Consider the following 6,668-nt stretch of genomic DNA (forward strand, 5'->3'; position numbering starts at 1 on the left):
GATTCTGCATAGCCAAAGAAACTGTCACACAAACAAAGAGTCCCCCTCACAGAATGGGAGAAGATCTTCACATGCCATACATCAGACAAGAGACTAATAACCAAAATATACAGAGTGCTCAGCAAACTTAGCAACAAAAAAAACAAATGACCCCATCCAAAAATAGGCAGAGGATATGAACAGAACATTCACTACAGAAGAGATCCAAAAGGCTAACAAACACATGGAAATTGCTCCAGGTTGCTGAGTCTCAGAGAAATGCAAATAAAGACAACATTGAGATACCACCTCACTCCTGTGAGAATGGCATACATCAAAAAGGACAGCAGCAAAAAATGCTGGAGAGGCTGTGGGGACAGAGGAACCCTTTTCCACTGCTGGTGGGAATGTAAACTGGTCCAGCCTCTGTGGAGAGCAATTTGGAGAACTCTCACAAGGCTAGACATGGACCTTCCATTTGACCCAGTAATTCCTCTTCTTGGGATATAGCCCAAGGACTCCATAATACCCAACCAAAAAAGAAATGTGTACACCTATACTCATAGCAGCACAATTTTAATAGCTAAAACCTGGAAGCTATCCAGGTGCCCAACAACAGATGAATGGCCAGGAAACTTGTGGTATATACACAATGGTACTATGCAGCTATTAAGAACAATGAACCAACCTTCTCTGACCCATCTTGGATGGAGCTAGAAGGAATTATGTTTAGTGAGCTAAATCAGAGATATAAAGATAATTATGGGATGATCCCATTCATAAACAGAAACTGAGAAAGAATAACCGAAAGGAAACTCAAAGCAGGATTTGACTAAATTTGGAGTAGGGCACCAAAGTAAAGGTTGAGGGTGAGGGTGGATATTCAGCTTCATGGGGCAGGAGTGGGGGGTGGGACACAGTCTTTTGGTGGTGGGAATAGTGCTTATGTGCACTCCTACCAATTTGTAGTCATATAAATCACTATTTAATTAATTTGAGATTGGAAAAACTGATTGAATGGCTCAAACCGTTTATATCACAGAGTCTTTTTAATACATAGGCTGAGTCTTTGATATGTTGACTCTCTTAAAAGCTTAGACCAGGAAGAACAGACACAACCAGTGGCACAGCTATATGCAAATAATGTCAAAGGACATAAATTATGGTGATGTTGTATATGATACAGCAAATCCAAACTAAGGGATTTTTCAAAGTTTACCCAATTGCCAAATAATGTGATTATAGCAGTAACTATCTATTGTCTTCTTAAACCCTAAGACATAAGGAAACTCCTGTCTCCAAACGATATTGCATCCACTGACCCCAACCTAATCAACACAAGGAGTACCAACCACCTCAGCATGCTTCACTTCAGACTGTGTCCAGAGATGTCAGGCATGGAATGTTAATTCCTCAGTCTCATTACTCAGGTGAGATCTTTCCTTTCATAGTATTCTCAAATTCCATTCCAGGAGATTCACTCCCTCACAAAATCCCAAAACCTAGATATAGACCAGGTCCTATAAGACAGAGCATATGTTCACATGTATTCATAAATTAGGGCAAAGTATATACCTGAAAGCAAAAATACACAATAATCTGTAGTAAGTCAGTATCAAGTTCATAATGAAATAGTGTCTACTTGGACTTAGATACCCTCCTCACCTACATCCTATTACAGTTCTCTCACTCACTCCAAAGCTAACCTCATCAAAGCAAGGTTGCAAAAGCTGAATAAGAGCAAGAGACTGACATACTTTAAGGATGACTTTTTAGTCACTATCAGCCACCCATCAGCTAGGGCCCTATTCAGGGAGTCCTGAGTTTACCAAACAGACTTGATAGGCCTAGACCTTTCTCCATTGTTACTGGTCATTCCTACAGGAACAACACAACAGATCCCTTTGTGAGCCCCCATAGGACCTTGCCCTCAACTTGGATCAATAATGGTAGAGAATGTTCCATCTCCCAAAGGGAGACTGGATAACATACTCCATGCTAAACCTGAGGAAGATGGGTCCTGATACTGGGGTAGCTTGGAATGTTCTTACTTATGACCACAGAATGTGAGCTTAAATCTACCAGGTCACATAGGCTCCTAAGCCGAATATGGGCCCCAGATGACATCAAATTGATGGGGTTTATACTCAATAATATTTATACTCCTTTCTCATATTTGAGAGCTATTCTCTTCTCTGATCCATCTTCATGGTCCTTCTGCCCACCATGATACTGCCTCCCCAGACAGCCAGACAGTAACTTGGATCCACCTGCATATCAGATTTCAAGCTCAGGCAAAAAACAAAATAAAAACAAAAACAAACAAAAATACTAGTATAGCCACAGGCCCTTTAGAATATAACTCAAATATGCCTACTAGCTATCTACAAAATGCAGGACTCCCCAGCTCTTCATCTGCACTATTCCAGCCTTTAGGTTCATGATTGATCAAATTTGTTTGACTTTGTGTTAACTCTTTTCAGCCACCAGTTTCCAGATGCTAACATGATACAGACCAGACTTCCCTGGACAGACAACCCCACCTGGAGCTCCACTTCCCCAGAGCCCTTCCCCACTAGGGAAAGAGAATGGCAGCCCGGGAGTATGGATCTACCTGTCAACGCAGGGAAGCAATTACAGAAGCCAGACATTTAACCTTCTGCATACCACAATGATCTTGGGTCCATACTCCCAGAGTGTTAAAGAATAGGAAAGCTATCAGGGGAGGGGATGGGATACAGAGTTCTGGTGGTGAGAATTATATAAAGTTGTACGCCTCTTAACCTATGGTTTAGTCAATGTTTCCATTTTATAAATAAAAAATTAAATTAATAAAAAAGAAATAACATAAGTCCTACTGTCACCTTTGCGGGGTATTCGTCCAATAAATATGTAAATTTTGATTTAAAAGATACAAGTCCTCTTAGTCAAGACACAGATGAATATATGAAGAATCTGTAGTATATTTGCTTAATGAAGTATAAATTAGACATCAAAAAGATGAAATGCTGTCTTTCATGATAACATGAAGTGAAATTTGTGGTAATCATGAAACTATTAAGTGAAATAAAAAAGTGAAAGAAAATTATTAAATGATTTTTCTCATCATATGGAACATAAATAACTAAATGGGAATATCTAACAAATCATAACAAAATAACAACATTTTCAGAAAGTCTAGTTTTTGCCAAAGAAAAAAGTGAGTATGGATTTAAGGAAATAGAAATTACAGATCAAAATAAAGTCTGACAAGAACCAGAAAAATAACTGTTAGTGCTATTATGAGTGGGATTAGGTAGCATAATGGTTATGCAAAGAGTCTCTTATGCCTGAGGCTCCAAAGTCTTGGGCTCAATCCCCCTTTACCACCATAAACTAGAACTGAGCAGTGCTCTGGTTAAAATATAAAAAGTAGTGCTATTACTTTACTATGCCTGAGACTCAAGTCTGAGCCCAACCTGTACTAGATTGGAGGAGGTTTCAATGCTGTGGCATCTTTCCCTTCCTCTATACACCTTTCTGTCTAGAAAAAAAAATTGTTGCCAAGACACAAGCAAATAAAAAAAAAAAGAAAGAAAAGGAGTTTGGGGAGACACATGGAAGAAGCAAGAGATTAATAATACTGAAAAACATCTGAAAACAGAAGTCTTATGGAATCATGATGATGAACTACTAATAGAAGAGAAGCATTACATCTAAAAATACATACTGAAAATTAAACAGATACCATGGAGGTTATCTTCCGCACCCAATGAGTTCTTCAGGGGTTCTGTGTTAAAAGAGGCAAAATAAGTTGTATGTCAGATGGTAATGAGAGTAATGTGGTAGTTAAAGAAACCTGTGACAGTCAATACCTGCAGGATACTCTAAAAATAGAGTGGCAAACAAAAATATTGAGCAATGAACCATTCTGGGAAAATGTCATGATGTATTATACCAGCCGACCATAGGAAGTTGGACACATCTGGCTAATGTTAATCTGGCGACAGAGTTTACTACAATCTGCGCAAACACACAATGGATTGTGAGTGGATGGAATGGACACAGGCAGCCAGAAGTCTGACCTTTTATCCCCTGCTTCTTCCCCTGATCAGAGGCATCTTGGCTCAGGGTGCTGGAGGTGCCGTCATGGCTGCCTCTCCTGGGAACTGAACACCAGTGACTCAGATAGCTAGTAAACTCCTAAGACTCCTCTACAGCCATACGAGTAACCTACACCTTTGATGTAATAATTGTTTATCTCATGGGACTGAACTTTTGGTAACTAATTCATGGGCTTATGAGACTGGCTTATTTACCCCTGCCTGTAATTTCTTATTTTGTGGTACCTAATAAACTAAGTCCCATACTACTGTACTGCCATAATAAAGCTTTGATTGTTTAAACCCACTCTGAGCCACACTACAGCCAAGTCCACTATATACCTCAGCAAGTCCTTTTTATGTTAATTACAATAAGAAAATATTCCTATAGAAGCTAACATTTTCTCAGAAGCCTCAGCATGAGACTGGAACACTCAAATCATGATATTATTTAAATGGTGAGATTTTGGTTTTTATGTCAACAACTTTCCAGTCACCAAAACAAGAGTAAATCTTGCTAGTGGTAGGTTCCTACTCACTTAAATGTAACTGCAATTCAATAATTATAGAGGGAGGTTTCTTTTGAAAAGAAGCTCAACTAGAAGTTAAGTCCTGCCAACTCTATTAACTAGCTAAAGCCATCATTTAAAAGAGATAAAAATGAAGTTAAACTGCATCAAAGGAGTGAGATGAATAGATATATAAGTGTGATATGTTGTTATTTGTGTTTTGTTTGTTTTGCCAGCTCAGACTTCTACTTACTTAGGTCACTTGTTTAAGTGGTACTGTACCTGGTACATTGAGAGAACATATGCAATTACTGATGCACTGACTAGAGTTTTCATGATTAATATGGAGAGAAGTGAGCAGCTTTAAGATATATTTCAAACAAATTTGAAAGAACATGTTGACACCTGTTAGATGAAGATTCAGAGGAAATTGAGATGGCTACAGTCACAGAAATACAGCCCTCACTCTCTTCCTTGGTGTTGCCTGTGGAGTCGGTAGCCAACTTGCTCAGCATCATGGCGGCCCTCAAAAACCTCATGATGCCCACCATGGTCAACAAGTGGACGAAGAAGTTCATGCGGCACCAGTCAGACTGCTATCAAGAGGAACTGGAGGAAGCTCAAGGACATGGACAGCAGAGGGTGCTCCAAGTTCAAAGGCCAGATCCTGATACCAACAACGTGCTACAGGAGTGGCAGGAAAGGCAAGCACAGGACTCCCAGCGGCTTCTACAAATTCCTGATGCACAGTTTCATGGAGCTCGAGGCGCTGCTCATATGCAACAAGACTCAGTGTGCTGAGATCGAACACAATCTCTCCTCTGAGAAACACAAAGCCACTGTGGAGTGGGAAGTCCAGCTGGCCATCAGAGTTGCCAACCCCGACAGCCAGGCTGTGCAACTTGTCTTAAAATGAGAAAACAAAGGGAGGAAGGAAGGAAGGAAGGAAGGAAGGAAGGAAGGAAGGAGGGAGGGAGGGAGGGAGGGAGGGAGGGAGGGAAGGAAGGAAGGAAAAAAGGAAGGAAAGAAGGAAGGAAGGAAGGAAAGAAGGAAGGAAGGAAGGAAGGAAGGAAGGAAGGAAGGAAAGAAGGAAGGAAGGAAGGAAAGAAGTAAAGAAGGAAGGAAGGAAGGAAAGAAGGAAGGAAGGAAAGAAGGAAGGAAGGAGGGAAAGAAGGAAGGAAGGAAAGAAGGAAAGAAAGAAGGAAGGAAGGAAAGAAGGAAGGAAAGAAGTAAAGAAGGAAGGAAGGAAGGAAGGAAAGAAGGAAAGAAGGAAGGAAGGAAAGAATGAATGAAGGAAGGAAAGAATGAAGGAAGGAAGGAAAGAAGGAAGGAAGGAAAGAAGGAAGGAAGGAAAGAAGGAAGGAAGGAGGGAAGGAAGGAAGGAAGGAAAGAAGGAAGGAAAGAAGGAAGGAAGGGAGGGAGGGAGGAAAAAAGGTAGAGAGAGAGGGAGGAAGGAAGGGAGAGGCTGGACAGTAGCACAGCAGGTTAAGCTCACATGGCACAAGGCATAAGGACCAGCACAAGGATCCTGGTTCGAGCCCCCAGCTCCCTACCTGCAGGGCGGGTCACTTCACAAGCAGAGAAGCAGGTCTGCAGTTGTCTTTCTCTCCCCCCTCTCTGTCTTCCCCTCCTCTCTCGATTTCTCTCTGTCCTATCCAATAACAACAACAGCTATAAAAACAGAAACAACTACAACAAGGGCAACACCAAGGGAAACAAAATGGGAAAAATGGCCTCCAGGAGCAGTAGATTTGTAGTTCTGTTATGGAGCCCCAGTGATAACCCTGGAGGCAAATAAAATAAAATAAAATAAAATAAAATAAAATAAAATAAAGAAAGAAAGGAGAGAGAGAGTGCACACTGACATGGAAGTTAGGGAATATGAATTCAAATCTTGGGTTTGAGTTTTTTTTTGCTTCATATTCCATAGCTGAGGAGTAGTGACAGGAGATAAAATTATAGGTCCTTTCAAATGCCAAGGTTCTTTTACTTGGTGCTTCTTTGTTTAAAGGACAACTGATAATTGGATAGTTTATTATTAGCTTCATTGGGCTAAAGTGTTTTATAATATATATATATATGTGTGTGTGTGTGTAAT

General features: G+C 40.4%; 1 pseudogene; it reads left to right on the forward strand.

Moving 5' to 3' along the window:
• The first annotated feature begins 5,086 nt into the window (after positions 1–5,086).
• Positions 5,087–5,486, forward strand: LOC103118448 (large ribosomal subunit protein eL32-like; annotated as a pseudogene).
• Positions 5,487–6,668: the final 1,182 nt, after the last annotated feature.

The sequence above is a fragment of the Erinaceus europaeus genome, chromosome 18 (assembly GCF_950295315.1).
Source record: "Erinaceus europaeus chromosome 18, mEriEur2.1, whole genome shotgun sequence".
In the NCBI taxonomy this organism is placed as follows: domain Eukaryota; kingdom Metazoa; phylum Chordata; class Mammalia; order Eulipotyphla; family Erinaceidae; genus Erinaceus; species Erinaceus europaeus.